Below are 22528 nucleotides of genomic sequence, written 5' to 3' on the forward strand. Positions count from 1 at the left end.
TCTATTGAACATAAAGAATATTCTTCTTATTGATATCAGATAGAACAAGTTACATAACACAACCAACTATACCAAGCTCAATATACCACAAAAGGGGAAAAAAACACCACACCTTGACCAGACCACATATTATCACTACATAGTGACCGAATAATACTATAATACTGATCATAAGTAAAAACTACAATACTAATAAGTAATAACAGTAATATTGCCACTAGTGACATTATACACAGGATCTCTGTAGATAGTACATAATCTATAGTGTAAGTGTACAGGTAATAAAGTGAATTACCATTGACGTCAGTAGTTGAAGTCATTCATCTTCAATTTTCTTCTTCATCTGGTGCAGAACACTATGACTTATGCCAGCAATCCATGAAGAAAGTAATAAACAGACATCTATAGCTCATCGCTTCAGGAGCACATTCTCCACTTTTTTCCCCAACTTACACACTGCGCAAGATGAAGAAAAAAGTAACATGGTGCAGCTGTGCACAATAACCTCCCTTTTGACCCCCATGGAAGCATCCTCAAAAGTAAAATATATTACAGCAGTAAAGGTACCTTCACACATAACGATATTGTTAACGATATCGTTGCTATTTGTGACGTAGCAACGATATCGTTAATGAAATCGTTATGTGTGACAGCGACCAACGATCAGGCCCCTGCTGGGAGATCGTTGGTCGCTGAATAAAGTCCAGAACTTTATTTCGTCGCTGGACTCCTGCTGACATCGCTGGATCGGCGTGTGTGACACCGATCCAGCGATGTCTTCACTGGTAACCAGGGTAAACATCGGGTAACTAAGCGCAGGGCCGCGCTTAGTAACCCGATGTTTACCCTGGTTACCATGCTAAAAGTAAAAAAAACCAAACACTAGATACTTACCTACAGCCGTCTGTCCTCCAGCGCTGTGCTCTGCACTCCTCCTGTACTGGCTGTGAGCCGGAAAGCAGAGCGGTGACGTCACCGCTCTGCTTTCCGGCTCACAGCCAGTACAGGAGGAGTGCAGAGAAGCAGAACGCAGCGCTGGAGGACAGACGGCTGTAGGTAAGTATCTAGTGTTTGTTTTTTTTTACTTTTAGCATGGTAACCAGGGTAAACATCGGGTTACTAAGCGCGGCCCTGCGCTTAGTTACCCGATGTTTACCCTGGTTACCGGCATCGTTGGTCGCTGGAGAGCGGTCTGTGTGACAGCTCTCCAGCGACCAAACAGCGACGCTGCAGCGATCCGGATCGTTGTCGGTATCGCTGCAGCGTCGCTTAATGTGAAGGGGCCTTAAGAATGTCCCGAAATTGGCCTCTACAGTAATTATGTCCCTCACTTTCCACCATAAACTAATAAAGTACAGTGCCTTGAAAAGGTATAATTTCTCCTTGCGGAGAGTGACATGATAAGCATGTTGAGGTGAGGAGACTTAAAGCCGCAATGCTCCTCTGGGAAAAATGCAAATTGTCTCTTCAGAGAGGAAGAGGACTAGAACTACCCTTTAACGAGCCTTGTCACATGACTTAGGATAATAGCCAAACCAGAATCTCAATTTGCAGACACTGTGTTTCGGGGTACTGCCCCTCGTCAGTGCAAAGTGGAGACGTGGTTTGGCTGATTGAAAGGCGTCTGACTGGGATCCAAGAAGTATCGTTTCTCCTTGCGGAGAGTGACATGATAAGCATGTCGAGGTGAGGAGACTTAAAGCTGCAATGCTCCTCTGGGAAAAATGCAAATTGTCTCTTCAGAGAGGAAGAGGACTAGAACTACCCTTTAACGAGCCTTGTCACATGACTTAGGATAATAGCCAAACCAGAATCTCAATTTGTAGACACTGTGTTTCGGGGTACTGCCCCTCGTCAGTGCAAAGTGGAGATCTGGTTTGGCTGATTGAAAGGCGTCTGACCGGAATCCAAGAAGTATCGTTTCTCCTTGCGGAGAGTGACATGATAAGGTGAGGAGACTTAAAGCCGCTTGAAAAAGTATTCATACCCCTGAAATTTTTTTCCCACTGAAAGATAGTATAATTGCATTGAAAATACTTATATATCTAACTGACTAAATAAAGACAAAAATGTTAGTCAGGGCCGGACTGGCCATCGGGCAGTTCTGGCAAATGCCAGAAGGGCCGGTGGCAGTAGTGGGCCGCTCGAGTGTGCGGCTGTCGGCATACTCTCCCCGCTGTTGGCACACTCCCGGCCCCGCATTCAACTATACCGGCGTTATAGACGCCGATACAGTTGAATGCAATGATGGAGGAGAGAGCGTCTGCTGTCGCTCCCTCTCCCATCATTCCCCGCTCTGCCTGCCATTGACACTGCGGGTGCGCGATGATGTCATATCATTGCGCACCGCCTGTGTGACCAGGCGGGCAGACTGCAGCTGCTGAGACCGGAGCCAGGAGCAGCGCAGGGCAAGAGGAAAGGTGAGTAGAGTGTTTGTGTTTTTATTATTATTATTATATATCAATGAGTGATACCTGGATTGTGGGGCTATTGGGGAGGGGGCTGATTACATTCTTTGGGGCTGGGCTGCATTATATTGTATGGTGGCTGTGCTGTATTACATCCTATGGGAACTGGCTGCATTACATTCTATGGGGGCTGTACTGCATTACATCCTATGGGAACTGGCTGCATTACATTCTATGGTGGCTGTGCTGCATTACATTCTATGGGGGCTGTGCTGCATTAGATTCTATGGGGGCTGTGCTGCATTGCATTCTATGTGGGCTGGCTGCATTACATTCTATGGGGCTGGGCTGCATTACATTCTATGGGGCTGGGCTGCATTACATTCTATGGTGGCTGGCTGCATTACATTCTATGGGGGCTGGCTGCATTACATTCTATGGGGGCTGGCTGCCTTACATTCTATGGGGGCTGGCTACATTACATTCTATGGGAACTGGCTGCATTACATTCTATGGGGGCTGTGCTGCATTACATTCTATGTGGCCTGTGCTGTATTACATTCTATGGGGGTTGTGCTGCATTACATTCTATGGGGGCTGGCTGCATTACATTCTATGGGGGCTGGCTGCATTACAATCTATGGGGGCTGTGCTGCATTACATTCTATGGGGCCTGTGCTGTATTACATTCTATGGGGCTGGGCTGCATTACATTCTATGGGGCTGGGCTGCATTACATTCTATGGGGCTGTGCTGCATTGCATTCTATGGGGACTGGCTGCATTACATTCTATGGGGTCTGTGCTGCATTACATTCTATGGTGGCTGTGCTGCATTACATTCTATGGGGGCTGTGCTGCATTACATTCTATGGGGCTGGGCTGCATTACATTCTATGGGGCTGTGCTGCATTACATTCTATGGGGGCTGGCTGCAATACATTCTATGGGGACTTGCTACATTACATTCTATGGGGACCGAGCTGTAATGCTGGATACAGCTGTAATTATATGTTATATAGTCGTGTTACACTCCCCTCACTTCTTGTAACCTACAAGTGTACAAAGATATTATACAGTCACCATGTGACAAGTGGGCCTGTGTGACTTCAAATGCCAGGGCTGAATTTTAGTCCCAGTCCGGCCCTGATGGTAGTGTTGAATAAGTAAAACCCAAAATATGTCATCCAAGTGACCTAGAAAGCAATATAAAGTGAGGATGTTAGTGGAGAAAAACTCCATACATATTGCTGCTCATGGCGGCTTCATCAGGGGTGAAACACAGAACATTGTCTCTCCTCTGATAAAGCTGCTTTGGGGTCTGGAAAGGCACACAACAACATATACCTCTTTTCACAGCAATCATGGAGTTTAGAATTTGGCCAAATTTATTAAGACCGAATCGAATCTACCAGCCGATCTGAATGAAACAACAAATTTTGAGAAACACACTCATCTTTGGGTCTTGATTACTAGTAAAAGCTTTCCTTTTTTTTTCATACCATGGTAAAAAAGCAACATTTTATTTTATTCTTTTGCATAAAAAAAGGGATTTTTCCAAGATTTTTTGTTGCATTATAATTTTACCCTTTTAGGTATATACGTAGCTGTTGCCTTTTTTTTTTTTAGCAAAAAAACCCCTAAAATTTAGCAAAATTAATTGAAACGCTTAAACGTACTGTTTTTTGGAAGCAAAAAAGTTGCATGTCACATGGATAAGTAAACTACTGCTGATTTCTTACCACCATTACTGTGGAGTAGGGTTGAGCGACCTTTACTTTTATAGCATCGGGTCGGGTTTCACGAAACCCGACTTTTTCAAAAGTCGGGTCGAGTGAAATTGGCCGATCCTATAAAAAAGTCGGGGTCGGGGTCGGCCGAAACTCGAAACCCAATGCAGTGCATTGGGTTTCCATGGTTCCCAGGGTCTGAAGGAGCGGAAACTCTCCTTCAGGCCCTGCGATCCATATTTTAGTGTAAAATAAAGAATTAAAATAAAAAATATTGCAATACTTACCCTCTGACGCGCCCTGGTACTAACCGGGAACCTTCCTCCTTCGAATCAGCGCTTCCAGGACCTTGCGGTGACGTCGCGGTGACGTCGCGGCTTGTGATTGGTCGCGCGGCCGCCCATGTGACCGCTCGCGCGACCAATCAGAAGCCGTGACGTCACCGCGACGTCACCGAAGGTCCTGCAAGCGCTGATTCTTAGGAAGGAAGGCTGCCGGAAAGAAGCAGGGCGCATCCGAGGGTGAGTATATACCTAATAGGACGTCACCGCTAGGTCCTGGAAGTGCTGATTCGAAGGAGGAAGGTTCCCGGTTAGTACCAGGGCGCGTCAGAGGGTAAGTATTGCGATATTTTTTATTTTAATTCTTTATTTTACACTTAAATCTGAATTCCGATACCAATTCCCGATATCTTAAACATATCGGGAATCGGTATCGGAATTCTGATTCCAGATTCAAAAGATCGCCGACTTCATGGCCGACCCCACACAGGGGTCGGGTCGGGTTTCATGAAACCCGACCTTGCCAAAAGTCGGCGACTTTTGAAAATTTTTGACCCGTTTCGCTCAACCCTACTGTGGAGTGCTGCGGTATGTTGGATTAAAATAGATATATTGGATATTGTCCAGCCATTCTGATTCAGTTAGGCTTCTTTCACATTTCCGTCAGTACGCGGCCGTCGCTAAGCGTCGGCGCGAAGTACCGACGGACGTGGTTAAAATTCGGCACAACGTGGGCAGCGGATGCAGTTTTTCAACACATCCGCTGCCCATTGAACGTTCCCTTAAACGTTTTTTCGTGACGATGGCCCGCCAAATACTGACGCATCCAGTGCACGACGTATGGAACGTGTGTCCATACGTCGCGATGCGTCGGTAATACGAGTCTATGGAGGAAAAAGCATCCTGCGAGCAACTTTGCAGGATGAGTTTTTTCTCCAAAATGACGCATTGCGACGGAGGCCAAATGACGCAAGGGTGAAAGTAGCCTTACAATGATATATGACGTGCCTTTAAATTAGGCTAATGTGTAGGGGTAAGGACAATGATTGTTTTTTTAAGTCTTTATGTATTACATTTTTTCATTAAGTCATAAAAAACTGGAGTTTTATCAGCTCCCTGCTCCAGCCAATCGGAAGGAACCACATCCTACTAAAGCTTTCAGCTTACTGCTGGAAGCTGCCAGATAGACAGTAATTTAAAAAAGTATTAATAGCCAGTGAACTTTTCCCCATTTTTTCACATTATAGCACAAACTTAAATGTATTTTAAAGAAGCAAGTATTTGTGAAGTGTAAAGGAAATGACACATGCTTTTCTAATTATTTAATAAATGTAAATCTGAAAATTGTGATGTGCATTTATATTCAGCCCCCTGTATTTTGAAACCCCCAACTTAAATCCTGAGTAGCCAATTGCCTCCAGAAGTCAGATAATTAGTAAATTGAGTCCACCTGTGTATCTTTTATTCTCATTATAACTACAGCTGTTCTGTGAAGGTTTTATAATGTTTGAAATCAAACAACATCATAAAAACCCAGGAACACACCAGACAGGTCATGGATAAAGTGGTGGAGAAGAGTAAAGCAGGTTTAGATTATAAAAAACATTGCCCAAGCTTTGAACATCTCACAGAGCACTGTTCGTCCAAAAATTGAAAGTATGGCACAACTGAATACTTGCCAGGAGATGGCCACCCACCTAAACTAACATCACAAGCAAAGAGAGCACTAATTAATGAAGCAGCCAAGAGGCCTATGGTCATTCTGGAGAAGATTTAGAGATCCATGGCTCAGGTGGGAGAATCTGTTGTGTACTCCACAAATTTGACGTTTAGTGTTCAGAAGAAAGCCATTTTTGAAAGCAAGCCATAAGATGTCCCATATGCAGTTTGCAAAAATGCATTTGAGGGACACAGCTAGCATGTGGAAGAAGGTGCTCTGGTCTGGTCAGATGAGACCAAAGTAGAATTTATGGGGCTAAATGCAAAATCCTATGTGTGGCGGAAAACTAACATTGCACATCACCCTGAAAACACCATCCCCACAATCAAACATGCTATGGAGATGCTTTTCTTCAGCAGGGACAGAGAAGTTTATCAGAGTTCATAGGAAGATGGATGGAGATAAATACAAGATGATATGTAATAGGGTGCAGGGTTGAGTATGTCACCACGGAACAGACAGACCAACTGTTGAGGGGAATTTATTAACAGGAGTAAGATTCTCCTCGCAGGGAGAAAACAGGGGGTTAATAGAGATAAATCAAACAGTAAACAGTTAAGCGGAATCAAAAGGGTTAACGAGTGTTCTTTTAACTTATCAGTCCAGGGAGGTCCTGACTGGAGGGTCCTAATTCCAACGTGGGTACAGTCACTAGCAGCGCTTGAGATCCTGAAGTCTCTTCTCTGTCTCCTGGGAACTGGAGACTCCGGGGTTAAGTCTTTTGCAGTCTTTTTTCCCAGTGAAGCTGGAAGCAGGAAGTAACTCAGCCACTCTGCTGCCAGTCTCTGTATATCAGGCTGGCAGGCTTTCTGCAGTAGCAATGATACACACACACTGAGCAGTTTACTTGTCACACTCAGGGGTCCTGGCTTGTCACTGCGGTCACCGGGGCTGTGCGCTCAGGTCACTGTCAGGGGATACAGCTTCTCTGATTTCAAAGGCTTCCAAGTCCACACTCTCACATCCAGCCTCCTCTATGGCTGGTATCTCAGCCTCAGTTCCCTCACGGGGAGCACTCTCTTTTGGGGAGCATGGCGCTGCAGCCTGCTCTCTGTCTGGCGCGCTGTCCCCTCTGTCTCGCGTCCTCTGCTCTCCCGCTCTTTTCTGACCACACCCCCTCTCTTCCAGTCACATGGTCCCTTCTGTCCGTCCAGGGCAGAAAGTCTTCCCCCCGAACAACCCAGCTGTCTGACTAAGTGGTTCCAGGTAAGGAGCAGGGAAAGCAACCTCCATACAGATACTTTAGGAAAACCATTTTAGAGGCTGCAAAAGACTTTAGACCTAGGCTTAGATTCACGTCACAGCAGAACAACGACCCTAAACATCCTACTTGAGCTACAATGAAATGGCTTAGATCATAGCATGTTCATGTATTTCAATTACCCAATCACAGTCCAGACCTAAATCCTATTGAGGTCTGTGGCAAGGCTTAAAAATTGCTGTTCACAGATGCCTCCATCCAATCTCACTGAGCTAGAGCTAGTTTGCAAAGAAGAATGGTCAAAAATTTCAGCCTCTAACTGTGCAAAGCTGATAGACACATACCCCAAAAGACTTGCAGCAGTAATTGCAGGAAAGGTGGTCATACAAATTATTGACTCAGTTTGATGAATTCAAATGCACGTCACAATTTCCTGATTTATATTTTTAAAATATATAGAAAATCTTATATCATTTCCTTTACACTTCATAAACACTTGGTACTTTGTATTAGTATGTCACATAAAATTCAAATAAAATACATTTAAGTTTGTGGGCGTAAAATGAAAAAAATGTTGAAAAGTGTACTGGGTATAAATACTTTTTCAAGGCTCTGTAAACTTGTGCTCCTTCTGGTTAGCTCTTGTGTGCTGAGCTCCTGGCTAGTGAATTTGTTTCCTCAATTTGGGTTACTGGCTATTCTTAAAACTTCCAATTTTGTACCTTTTTTGTCCTCTTGCTTCTGACCTTATGACTCCTGACAGCCTGCATAACTGAACGACAGCTGACTCCGTGGCCCCAGCCTAGGGGCTAATGTGCAAGTCCAGATCCCAATGCAGAAGTTAAAGGGTGAAGGACAGGGCCTGCTCTTGGATCTGGTAATTGAGTGACTTGAGCTAAGCCTGTCAATGGTAGCCATTTTTAGAAATGCCAGGTGACCACAGACAGTACCTCATTGCAGCAGCATGATAATATAACCAGTTATCCAGTGATCATGTGATCTCTAGGACCAGCGGTGCTACCTCTATAAGTGGTGTGTATAGGGAGATCATGAAGGCAGCTATGGTAAAATTCAGTTTCTGCCTTTTCTTGTAAGTGCCTGGCAGTCTGAGAAAGTCATGCATAGGACCTATGGTTGAACTTTCTCCTAGAATAAAATCCATTAGTGATAGCATAAAAATAATTTTAGTAGTCATGAAAGATAAAAGGAACACTCTAAGAAGTAATATGTTAAACTGTGTTATGCCTACTGCAAGACTTTACAGTATTAATTTCATTTTTTTAGCCCCTTTGGTAGCATACATCTTGTAATATATGGCTCTTTTAAAGACAAGAATCAAGGAAATTAGTGAGAATTATTGGAACAACATAGTCAAATATATATATATATATATATATATATATATATATATATATATATATATATATAGCCATTTTAAGCACTCGCTCAACCATGAAGCCCATCACAGCAATATTCTATATTTTCACTCTCAGAAAGCGAAAAGACACAGGAATTCAGGTATGATAAATGAATATATGAGGAAATCCAGATAGGTGAATCAAACTAAGATGTATGCAAGAAAACACTTTTTATGCAATTACAGAAAAGCTTTAGCTTGCCTGAGATGCTGTTGGTCAATTGTAGGCCTTGTACCTTCAAACACAAGTATCTTAAAAAAGAATTGTTCAAAGCATACATTATCTACTTACAGTAATTTCATGTGTGATCTCTCAAAAAGTATCATAAAATATATTGCATTAAATTTTTGTATTCACAGACTTCAGGTATAAAGAGGTAGAAGGTTTGTGGAGGTAATCCGCGCTGCCGATTAAAATGCAAGACCAAAGATATCCAAATGAAGGCGTTTCGAAGTTCAAGTGACTTCTACCTCAGGAACACAACCACTTTCCTTCATTTGGATATCTTTGGTCCTGCATTTTAATCGGCAGCACGGATTACATCCACAAACTTTCTACCTCTTCACATCTGATACGGTCGCCTACGGACCCGTGGATCTGCTGCAGCTGATATTCTCAAAGATATCTATATGTCATTACATTAGATCTATCAGGTTAGTGCAATTTGAATAGATCGCTTATTTTGTCCATTGGATAAGACTTTACAGTACAGTCATGGCCAAAAGTATTGACACCCCTGCAATTCTGTCAGATAATACTCATTTTCTTCCTGAAAATGATTGCAATCACAAATTCTTTGGTATTATTATCTTCATTTAATTTGTCTTAAATGATAAAACACAAAAGAGAATGAAGCAAAAAGCAAAACATTGATCATTTCACACAAAACTCCAATGGGCCAGACAAAAGTATTGCCACCCTCAGCCTAATACTTGGTTGCACAACATTTAGCCAAAATAACTGCGACCAACCACTTCCGGTAACCATCAATGAGTTTCTTACAATGCTCTGCTGGAAATTTAGACCATTCTTCTTTGGCAAACTGCTCCAGGTCCCTGATATTTGAAGGGTGCCTTCTCCAAACTGCTATTTTTAGATGTCTCCACAGGTGTTCTATGGGATTCAGGTCTGGTCTCATTGCTGGCCACCTTAGAAGTCTCCAGTGCTTTCTCTCAAACCATTTTCTAGTGCTTTTTGAAGTGTGTTTTGGGTCATTGTCCTGCTGGAAGACCCATGACCTCTGAGGGAGACCCAGCTTTCTCAGATTGGGCCCTATATTATGCTCCAAAATTTGTTGGTAGTCTTCAGACTTCATAATTCCATGCACGCGGTCAAGCAGTCCAGTGCCAGAGGCAGCAAAACAACCCCAAAACATCAGGGAACCTCCACCATGTTTGATTGTAGGGACCAGGTTCTTTTCTTTGAATGCTTCTTTTTTTCTCCTGTACTCTATGTTGATGCCTTTGCCCAAAAAGCTCTACTTTTGTCTCTTCTGACCAGAGAACATTCTTCCAAAACGTTTTAGGCTTTTTCAGATAAGTTCCGGCAAACTCCAGCCTGGCTTTTTATGTCTGGGGGTAAGAAGTGGGGTCTTCCTGGGTCTCCTACCATACAGTCCCTTTTCATTCAGATGCCGACGGATAGTACGTGTTGACACTGCTGTACCCTCGGACTGCAGGGCAGCTTAAACTTGTTTGGATGTTAGTCGAGGTTCTTTATCCAACAATCTTGCGTTGAAATCTCTTGTCAATTTTTCTTTTCCATCCACATCTAGGGAGGTTAGCCACAGTGCCATGGGCTTTAAACTTCTTGATGACACTGCGCACGGTAGACACAGGAACATTCAGGTCTTTGGAGATGGACTTGTAGCCTTGAGATTGTCAAGCCTCCTCACAATTTGGTTTCTCAAGTCCTCAGACAGTTCTTTGGTCTTCTTTCTTTTCTCCATTCTCAATGTGGTACACACAAGGACACAGGACAGAGGTTGAGTCAACTTTAATCCATGTCAACTGGCTGCAAGTGTGATTTGATTATTGCCAACACCTGTTAGGTGCCACAGGTAAGTTACAGGTGCTGTTAATTACACAAATTAGAGAAGCATCACATGATTTTTCGAACTGTGCCAATACTTTTGTCCACCCCCTTTTTTATGTTTGGTGTGGAATTATATCCAATTTGGCTTTAGGACAATTCGTTTTGTGTTTTTTCATTTAAGACAAATTAAATGAAGATAATAATACCAAATAATTTGTGTTTGCAATCATTTTCAGGAAGAAAATTAGTATTATCTGACAGAATTGCAGGGGTGTCAATACTTTTGGCCATGACTGTATGTGTGCTGATTTCTTCTACAGTTATGTTCCAGACTGCAGGTAGCAATCTTAAGAAAGAGAAAACATATATTAATTAAAATATTGGATATGTTTAATAAAATAGAGGTTTTCTGGTACTATAATATAGAGTAAATTGCTTTATGTTTCAAGGCAAGTCTGTGCATAGATTTGTAATAAAGTTTCTTTCAGGAATTGGTTTTAGATGAAAATAGAGCTTGTTTTTTAAAGAATGCTTTATATGGTTTCTTGAAACAACATAATATAACAGGATATGTAAATGTATTAAAAAAAAAGACACGTATTTACCCATCCTGATATTGCCTGATATCAGCAAAAAAAAGAGAGAACTTAATCTTAAAAAAACATGCAAAAATTATTTCAATATCTGTATAAGAAAATGTAATGACTTTTTAATTTGCATGTACAAAAGCAACCATCATATGCCTGGTGAGGAATGGAGGGAAATGGCCTGGTCTTGAACTAACTAGAGAACAATAACATTAGAAATAGATGTTTGTTTCTAACATATTGGATGCAAAGGTTCCTTATTAATCAAATTTTGTCCATTCGGAGATATCAGGCTTTAAATTACCATACTTTTTTCCAGGTTTAGATATATTGTAGTAAATTTTTAAATTTCACTTTCAATTTTTCTTTTATTTTTTATTCTTATTTTTATAGTAGAAATTGTTTTATAGCAAGCAATTCAAAGTAAATGAATTTTTCCTAGGAATTAAAAGTAAAATTGGGACTATGAATCATCTACCATGTCAGCAATGAAGATCTCGTATATGAATACTCCAGTAAGCTGGACAAACATTTATAGCACCCTCTCCATGGCGGTAACGTTCCTAATTACATGAACAATACATTTAAGATATTGAGACTATTTGTAAAAATACCATACTTTTCAGAAGACCACAAACGCATGATATTGAAAGGAACATTACATCCAAAGTCCAAATCAAAGCAACCGATCATACCAACAGAGAGATTGTGATAAAATGGAGTCAGTAGACCTGATTAGCGCAGGCAGCATGAAGATCATACAGAAATGTTATCCATCATGAGGGGAAACCCTCATTTGTATGCACAAGAGACGGAGCTCTGCGCCAAGAGGACACAATGCAAAAGCAAAATTAATTCCATTGCTTCTATTCTTCTGAAACTAATTGTTACTGATGCTCTCCTTTGTTCTGTTAAATCCCTCTGTTCAGATTTTCCTGCTGTAATTGGCTTCTTTATTTTCTCTTTATAGTGTTGGAAGCAGATGCAGAATATTCAGTTAGGGGATATTCCACTGCTAAATTATTTATATAACAATTTATAGCAAATGCTCCCATGCAAATCCACTTCCTTTTACATTACAATTTTACAACCCCTGGAATCTTAGATAAAAATGATCTCTGAATGTTCAGCATATATTTTACTGTTGCTTTTATTTTATTACATACAACAAGGAAACAAAAGACTCGCGGGTAAATTAAGTCAGAAGGTAAAACTGCATTTTGTATCTGACGATATTTATTAAATATCATTTATCAAGTCTGTTGTTTTTTTTGTTGATTTAGATTTTGCTTTGATCACATTGTATTGTATAAAAAAAATGGAAAATTACATTTAATACAGTGTGTCAATAAAATAACAGAAGTGACAGAACACATAATCTGTTGTAAGTAAGCTTAAGGATAGTTCATTGCCAATTTTCTATCTGTGTTGGTCAACAGGATAATGAAACAATCAATTGACAGGTAAAAGTTTAAGCAACTGTAAAGTGTAAAGTAGCTGAAATCTCACTGAAAATGCACTTCCTGTGCTTCTGGATTAAAAGTAGCGAGAAAAAAAAATCACTCAAAAATGATAATACCCAAACTATAGTATTTTTGTTATAATAGCAATCAGCTAAAGGTGAGAGATTCAGTGTTAGGGGTTGAGTTCCCACCTCTGTACAGGGGGAATCTCGGGCCATCTCCGCTGTGGTCTCCCATTCTTCTCCTGCCGCAGAATGGGACGTCGGTCCCAGCGTCTCGCTCAGTCTGATTCTGTGCAAAAGGTTACTGCTGCCTTTCCAGCTTCTGCCATTGTGGCCACTGCTGGGCAGAGGCAAGCAGATATTTTTGTGACTATTCCTGCTTTTCCCCTTCTGAGCATGCCCAGGGTAAGATCTCTCATTGGAGATCAAGGGTCACATGCTTAGATACTGCAGCTAATCCCATTGTTCCTCTTGGAAGGTCCTGAAGGTGCTCAACTTCTGTGGCAGCCTTCCATTGGTCCTTCTGGGAAGGTCCTGTACTTGCTGCAGCTATAAAAGGTTCGTATGACTGTACGGCCATGCACTAGTATCAATCCAAGTTATGTGCTTTGCGCCAGTGTGGTTATGTGTTATTGCATTCAGGGACCCGGCTGAAATAAGCTCCTAGAATACCGGCACCTCCTGTGAGGAGATTGTGTGATTGTATTTAGGGACCTGGCTGAAATAAGCCCCTAGAATACCGGCACCTCCGGTGAGGAGATTGTGTGCTTGCATGACCACTGACTGCTATCAGTTCGGCAGTTAGCTTGTGCTCCTGTGAGTCTAACAGGGTGCAGTGCTTTTCTTTCATGGCTACTCTGTGAAGTAACAGAGCTATCCTATACCTCCAAATAGTGCCACCATTAACTAGCAGCAGGTTCCTCCTGCACGGTGGACATCTATATTTACTTGGTGCGTTCCGCTAGCCCTAACATTCAGCTGCTTCTAAATGAATTCTTTACAAGATGTAGAAATGGCTGCTTTAATTGGTAACTCTACTAAAAGAATAAGTAACTTTATAAAAGGTTCATCTACTATGTAGGCTTGGGGAAACATTGCTGCTTCTAAAGGCTTTATCTTGGTCACTCATTACATCTACACAGAACCCTCAACAGACATCTTGAGGGGAAACTGTGAAAGGTTTTATGTCTGTAGCTTTCTCCTCCTGTTGCTCCATAAAAACAAGAACTCATCTTATATTCATACATCCCTACAGTAAGGTTTAAGATAAAAATCTCTTCTGTGATTTCTTGCTGTACACAGTCCTGGCAAATACTGTGATACCTCCCAGCTAATAAGCAGGAAGACGCACACAGTTGTTATCATAGTCAAACAGTGGAGAGTCTAACTTCAACCTCCCTCTCATAAAGAGCCAGAGCTTTTAAATTAGTTTTTCTAATTATATTGTACATATTGGAGAGAGGTGTTTATTTTATTTTGCCATATGAAGTTTCACAGGTAATATGTTCTCTTTATGGTTCATAACATTTGCAGGTCACAAGTCCGGTCTAAATTGCCAGGAAATTAGATACAAATGACACGCCCACTAGGGCCATGGGGTGCTCTGAACGGTGTCAGACAGTTCTTTGGGGAAGTCATGGGGCCGTTACCCGACTCCATGGCCCTGGCTGTGCTGTAAAATGGGAAATATGTATATGGGATGTAACGTGACGCCACCTGTGGTGTTTGGCAATGGATGGCCAATGTTGCTAAAGGATACCACTAGAGCTGATGGTGATGCAGCTGGGATGATTATGCTCCCCACAGGTGGAGCGGGGCCCCAGGGCTACCCATTCCATTTATGTCAGGTTTCGTGTACCTTGTGGTGCAGGACTCAGGGCGCAAGAGATCACTGAATGACACAATGGCTGTAGTTTTCTTTTCCTTTAGTTGATGGTTGATAGTACAGACTGTGGTACTGGTAACAGATCGTAATGGAGAGCCGGGCAGCCTGGAAGCAATTTTCGGATACACCAGGCCAGGTAGGTATGGAGGCCTTCCTTCTGCGCTGTCCAATCTTTATCCTTGCTGCCTAACAGCTCACCCTCCTGCTGCTAACTATCTCTCTGTTTTAAAAACAAACAGTTGCCCACATGGCAGGCAGCTCGAGATTATCACAGGTGCCGCTCCTTTGTGTCGGCTCCAGGCTCCAGTATGCTGCTGTGCCACCGGGTATTAGAGTGGACAGGAAACCTTCAGTCCCCTGCCCTCCGGATTTAGCTGCCGGGACTTCAGTACCCACACAACCACGGACTACGGTATCCGGTTCCTAGTGCTCAGCTCTGGGGTGAGTTTAACCCCTTTACCCCCAAGGGTGGTTTGCACGTCGATGACCAGTGTTGTGAATTCTGTGGCTGAATTCACTCCTGTGGTCACAAGTGGTACTGCAGCTTCTGAGCTTCCTCCCTCAGGTGTTCTGGTGAGCTCGTTGGCTGCTTTGTTATTTAACTCCACCTGATTCTGTCTTCCTTGCTCCTTGTCAATGTTCCAGTGTTGGACCTGAGCTTCTGGATCTTTCCTGTGGCCTGCTGCTCTGCTTAGATAAGTGCTTCTTTGCTTTTGTTGCTACTTTTTCTGTCCAGCTTGTCTATTCGTTTTTGCTGGAAGCTCTGAGACGCAAAGGGTGCACCGCCGTGCCGTTAGTTCGGCACGGTGGGTCTTTTTGCCCCTTTGCGTGGTTTTTTGCTTTAGGGTTTTTTGTAGACTACAAAGTTTTCTTTGCTATCCTCGCTCTATCTAGAATATCGGGCCTCACTTTGCTGAATCTATTTCATCCCTACGTTTGTCTTTTCATCTTGCTAACAGTCATTATATGTGGGGGGCTGCCTTTTCCTTTGGGGTATTTCTCTGAGGCAAGTCAGGCTTGTTTTTCAATCTTCAGGCTAGTCAGCTCCTCAGGCTGTGCCGAGTTGCATAGGTAGTGACAGGCGCAATCCACAGCTGCCTTTAGTTGTGTTTAGGATAGGTTCAGGTATTGCAGTCTACAGAGATTCCACGTCTCAGAGCTCGTTCTATTGTTTTTGGGTTATTGTCAGATCACTGTATGTGCTCTGATTGCTGGCACACTGTGTCACTGGATTGCCTACATAACAGTACAAGGAGCCCACCTAATGATTCTCAATACAGGGAAAAAAGAAGTTCTGACATCATTTTTTTTTTCTCAGCTCTGTGTTCAGTCTTTTTTTCCCCCTAGACATTTGGGTGTTTCAGGACACAGGTGTGGACATGGATAGGGTCTGTGCTCTTCAATGGATAATCTCGTTACAAATGTACAAAGGATTCAAGATACTATTGATCAGAAATCTATGTTAGAACCAAGAATTCCTATTCCTGATTTGTTTTTTGGTGATAGAACTAAGTTTCTTAATTTCAAAAATAATTGTAAGCTATTTCTGGCCTTGAAACCTCATTCTTCTGGTAATCCTATTCAACAGGTTTTGATTATTATTTCTTTTTTGCGCGGCGACCCTCAGGACTGGGCATTTTCTCTTGCGCCAGGAAACCCTGCATTGAGTAATGTCAATGCGTTTTTCCTGGCGCTCGGATTGCTTTACGATGAGCCTAATTCAGTGGATCAGGCTGAGAAAAATTTGCTGGCTTTGTGCCAGGGTCAGGATGATATAGAAGTATATTGTCAGAAATTTAGGAAGTGGTCAGTACTCACTCTGTGGAATGAATCTGCGCTGGCAGCTTTGTTCAGAAAGGGTCTCTCTGAGGCTCTTAAGGATGTCATGGTGGGTTTTCCTATGCCTGCTGGTTTGAATGAGTCTATGTCTTTGGCCATTCAGATCGGTCGACGCTTGCGCGAGCGTAAATCTGTGCACCATTTGGCGGTATTGTCTAAGATTAAACCTGAGCCTATGCAGTGCGATAGGACTATGACCAGAGTTGAACGGCAAGAACACAGACGTCTGAATGGTCTGTGTTTCTACTGTGGTGATTCCACTCATGCTATTTCTGATTGTCCTAAGCGCACTAAGCAGTTCGATAGGTCTGCCGTCATTGGTACTTTACAATCCAAATTCCTTCTGTCCATTACCTTGATATGCTCTTTGTCATCGTATTCTGTCATGGCGTTTGTGGATTCAGGCGCTGCCCTGAATCTGATGGATTTGGATTATGCTAAACGTTGTGGGTTTTTCTTGGAGCCTTTGCGGTGTCCTATTCCGTTGAGAGGAATTGATGCTACACCTTTGGCCAAGAATAAACCTCAGTACTGGACCCAGCTGACCATGTGCATGGCTCCTGCACATCAGGAAGTTATTCGCTTTCTGGTGCTACATAATCTGCATGATGTGGTCGTGTTGGGGTTGCCATGGCTGCAAACCCATAATCCCGTATTGGATTGGAACTCTATGTCGGTATCCAGCTGGGGTTGTCAGGGGGTACATGGTGATGTTCCATTTTTGTCTATTTCGTCATCCACTCCTTCTGAGGTCCCAGAGTTCTTGTCTGATTATCAGGATGTCTTTGAAGAGCCCAAGTCCGATGCCCTACCTCCGCATAGGGATTGTGATTGTGCTATCGATTTGATTCCTGGTAGTAAATTCCCTAAAGGTCGATTATTTAATTTATCCGTGCCTGAACACGCCGCTATGCGCAGTTATGTGAAGGAATTCCTGGAGAAGGGACATATTCGCCCATCGTCATCACCACTGGGAGCAGGGTTCTTTTTTTGTAGCCAAGAAGGATGGTTCGCTGAGACCATGTATTGATTACCGCCTTCTTAATAAGATCACTGTTAAATTTCAGTATCCCTTGCCATTGTTATCTGACTTGTTTGCTCGGATTAAGGGGGCTAGTTGGTTCACTAAGATAGATCTTCGTGGTGCGTATAATCTGGTGAGAATCAGGCAAGGAGATGAATGGAAAACTGCATTTAATACGCCCGAGGGTCATTTTGAGTATCTAGTGATGCCGTTCGGACTTGCCAATGCTCCATCTGTGTTTCAGTCTTTTATGCATGACATCTTCCGTGAGTATCTGGATAAATTCCTGATTGTTTACTTGGATGACATTTTGATCTTCTCAGATGATTGGGATTCTCATGTGAAGCAGGTCAGAATGGTTTTCCAGGTCCTGCGTGTTAATTCTTTGTTTGTGAAGGGATCAAAGTGTCTCTTCGGTGTGCAGAAAGTTTCATTTTTGGGGTTCATCTTTTCCCCTTCTACTATCGAGATGGATCCGGTTAAGGTCCAAGCCATCCAGGATTGGACTCAGCCGACATCTCTGAAAAGTCTGCAAAAATTCCTGGGCTTTGCTAATTTTTATCGTCGCTTCATCTGTAATTTTTCTAGCATTGCCAAACCATTGACCGATTTGACCAAGAAGGGTGCTGATTTGGTTAATTGGTCTTCTGCTGCTGTGGAAGCTTTTCAGGAGTTGAAGCATCGTTTTTGTTCTGCCCCTGTGTTGTGTCAACCAGATGTTTCTCTTCCGTTCCAGGTCGAGGTTGATGCTTCTGAGATTGGAGCAGGGGCGGTTTTGTCACAGAGAGGTTCTGGTTGCTCAGTGTTGAAACCATGTGCTTTCTTTTCCAGGAAGTTTTCGGCTGCTGAGCGTAATTATGATGTGGGCAACCGAGAGTTGCTGGCCATGAAGTGGGCATTCGAGGAATGGCGTCATTGGCTTGAAGGAGCTAAGCATCGCGTGGTGGTATTGACTGATCATAAGAACCTTACTTATCTCGAGTCTGCCAAGCGCTTGAATCCTAGACAGGCCCGTTGGTCGTTATTTTTTGCCCGCTTCGATTTTGTGATTTCGTACCTTCCGGGCTCTAAAAATGTGAAGGCGGATGCTCTGTCTAGGAGTTTTATGCCCGACTCTCCGGGTTCATCTGAGCCGGCGAGTACCCTCAAGGAAGGAGTCATTGTGTCTGCCATCTCCCCTGATTTGCGGCGAGTGTTGCAAAAATTTCAGGCGAATAAACCTGATCGTTGTCCGGCGGAGAAACTGTTCGTCCCTGATAGGTGGACTACTAAAGTTATCTCTGAACTTCATTGTTCGGTGTTGGCTGGTCATCCTGGAATATTTGGTACCAGAGAGTTAGTGGCTAGATCCTTCTGGTGGCCATCTCTGTCACGGGATGTACGTACTTTCGTGCAGTCCTGTTGGATTTGTGCTAGGGCTAAGCCCTGCTGTTCACGTGCCAGTGGGTTGCTTTTGCCCTTGCCGGTCCCAAAGAGGCCTTGGACACATATTTCGATGGATTTCATTTCTGACCTTCCCGTTTCTCAAAAGATGTCAGTCATTTGGGTGGTCTGTGATCGCTTTTCTAAAATGGTCCATCTGGTGCCCTTGGTTAAATTGCCTTCCTCCTCTGATTTGGTGCCTTTGTTCTTCCAGCATGTGGTTCGTTTGCATGGCATTCCTGAGAATATTGTTTCTGACAGAGGTTCCCAGTTTGTTTCGAGGTTTTGGCGAGCCTTTTGTGGTAGGATGGGCATTGACCTGTCTTTTTCCTCGGCTTTCCATCCTCAGACTAATGGCCAGACCAAACGAACCAATCAGACCTTGGAGACATATCTGAGATGTTTTGTTTCTGCAGACCAGGATGATTGGGTGTCCTTTTTGCCGTTGGCTGAGTTCGCCCTTAATAATCGGGCCAGCTCGGCTACCTTGGTCTCTCCATTTTTCTGCAATTCTGGGTTCCATCCTCGTTTCTCTGCAGGACAGGTTGAGTCTTCGGACTGTCCTGGTGTGGATTCTGTGGTGGACAGGTTGCAGCAGATCTGGACTCAGGTAGTGGACAATTTGGCCTTGTCCCAGGAGAAGGCTCAACTTTTCGCTAATCGCAGACGCCGTGTGGGTCCCCGACTTCGTGTTGGGGATCTGGTTTGGTTATCTTCTCGTCATATTCCTATGAAGGTTTCCTCTCCTAAGTTTAAACCTCGTTTTATTGGTCCGTATAGGATTTCTGAGATTCTCAATCCTGTGTCTTTTCGTCTGACCCTCCCAGACTCCTTTTCCATACATAATGTATTCCATAGGTCGTTGTTGCGGAGATACGTGGCACCTATGGTTCCATCTGTTGAGCCTCCTGCCCCGGTTTTGGTGGAGGGGGAATTGGAGTATATTGTGGAGAAAATTTTGGATTCTCGTGTTTCTAGACGGAAACTCCAGTATCTGGTTAAATGGAAGGGTTATGCTCAGGAAGATAATTCCTGGGTTTTTGCCTCTGATGTCCATGCTCCAGATCTTGTTCGTGCCTTTCATGTGGCTCATCCTGGTCGGCCTGGGGGCTCTGGTGAGGGTTCGGGGACCCCTCCTCAAGGGGGGGGTACTGTTGTGAATTCTGTGGCTGAATTCACTCCTGTGGTCACAAGTGGTACTGCAGCTTCTGAGCTTCCTCCCTCAGGTGTTCTGGTGAGCTCGTTGGCTGCTTTGTTATTTAACTCCACCTGATTCTGTCTTCCTTGCTCCTTGTCAATGTTCCAGTGTTGGACCTGAGCTTCTGGATCTTTCCTGTGGCCTGCTGCTCTGCTTAGATAAGTGCTTCTTTGCTTTTGTTGCTACTTTTTCTGTCCAGCTTGTCTATTCGTTTTTGCTGGAAGCTCTGAGACGCAAAGGGTGCACCGCCGTGCCGTTAGTTCGGCACGGTGGGTCTTTTTGCCCCTTTGCGTGGTTTTTTGCTTTAGGGTTTTTTGTAGACTACAAAGTTCTCTTTGCTATCCTCGCTCTATCTAGAATATCGGGCCTCACTTTGCTGAATCTATTTCATCCCTACGTTTGTCTTTTCATCTTGCTAACAGTCATTATATGTGGGGGGCTGCCTTTTCCTTTGGGGTATTTCTCTGAGGCAAGTCAGGCTTGTTTTTCTATCTTCAGGCTAGTCAGCTCCTCAGGCTGTGCCGAGTTGCATAGGTAGTGACAGGCGCAATCCACAGCTGCCTTTAGTTGTGTTTAGGATAGGTTCAGGTATTGCGGTCTACAGAGATTCCACGTCTCAGAGCTCGTTCTATTGTTTTTGGGTTATTGTCAGATCACTGTATGTGCTCTGATTGCTGGCACACTGTGTCACTGGATTGCCTACATAACAGGCCAGGCCAATTTTTACAATTCTGACCACTGTCCCTTTATGAGGTTATAACTCTGGAACGCTTCAACGGATCCTGGTGATTCTGACAATGTTTTCTCGTGACATATTGTACTTCATGATAATGGTAAAATTTGTTTGATAATACCTGCGTTTATTTGTGAAAAAAACGGAAAATTGGTGAAAATTTTGAAAATTTCGCAATTTTCCAACTTTGAATTTTTATGCAATTAAATCACAGAGATATGTCACACAAAATACTTAATAAGTAACATTTCCCACATGTCTACTTTACATCAGCACAATTTTGCAACCAGAATTTTTTTTTGTTAGGTAGTTATAAGGGTTAAAAGTTGACCAGCAATTGCTGATTTATACAACACCATTTTTTTTTTAGGGACCACATCTCATTTGAAGTCATTTTGAGGGGTCTATATGATAGAAAATACCCAAGTGTGACACCATTCAAAAAACTGCATCCCTCAAGGTGCTCAAAACCACATTTAAGAAGTTTATTAACCCTTCAGGTGTTTCACAGGAATTTTTGGAATGTTTAAATAAAAATGAACATTTAACTTTTTTTCACAAAAAATTTACTTCAGCTCCAATTTGTTTTATTTTACCAAGGATAACAGGAGAAAATGGACCCCAAAAGTTGTTGTAAAATTTGTCCTGGGTACGCTGATACACCATATGTGGGGGTAAACCACTGTTTGGGCGCATGACAGAGCTCGTAAGCGAAGGAGGGCAATTTGACTTTTCAATGCAAAATTGACAGGAATTGAGATGGGACGCCATGTTGCGTTTGGAGAGCCACTGATGTGCCTTAATATTGAAACCCCCCACAAGTGACACCATTTGGGAAAGTAGACCCCTTAGGAACTTATCTAGAGGTGTGGTGAGCACTTTCACCCACCAAGTGCTTCACAGAAGTTTATAATGCAGAACCGTAAAAATAAAAAATCATATTTTTTCACAAAAATTATCTTTTCGCCCCCAATTTTTTATTTTCCGAACGGTAAGAGAAGAAATTTGACCCCAAAAGTTGTTGTACAATTTGTCCTTAGTACGCTGATACCCCATATGTGGGGGTAAACCACTGTTTGGGCGCATGGTAGACCTCGGAAGGGAAGGAGCGCCGTTTCACTTTTCAATGAAAAATTGACAGGAATTGAGATGGGACGCCATGTTGCATTTGGAGAGCCACTGATGTGCCTAAACATTGAAACCCCCCACAAGTGACACCATTTTGGAAAGTAGACCCCTAAGGAACTTATCTGGATGTGTGGTAAGCACTTTGACCCATCAAGGGCTTCACAGAAGTTTATAATGCAGAGCCATAAAAATAAAAAAAAAAATTTTTCCCACAAAAATTATTTTTTAGTCCCCAGTTTTGTATTTTCCCTAGGGTAACAGGAGAAATTGGACCCCAAAAGTTGTTGTCCAATTTGTCCTAAGTACGCTGATACTGCATATTTGGGGGGGGGGGAACCACCATTTGGGCGCTTGGGAGGGCTCGAAATGGAAGGAACGCCATTTGGAATGCAGACTTAGATGGAATGGCCTGCAGGCGTCACATTGCGTTTGCAGAGCCCCTAATGTACCTAAACA

Source organism: Ranitomeya imitator, chromosome 8 (genome assembly GCF_032444005.1).
Source record: "Ranitomeya imitator isolate aRanImi1 chromosome 8, aRanImi1.pri, whole genome shotgun sequence".
NCBI classification, from domain to species: Eukaryota; Metazoa; Chordata; class Amphibia; order Anura; family Dendrobatidae; genus Ranitomeya; species Ranitomeya imitator.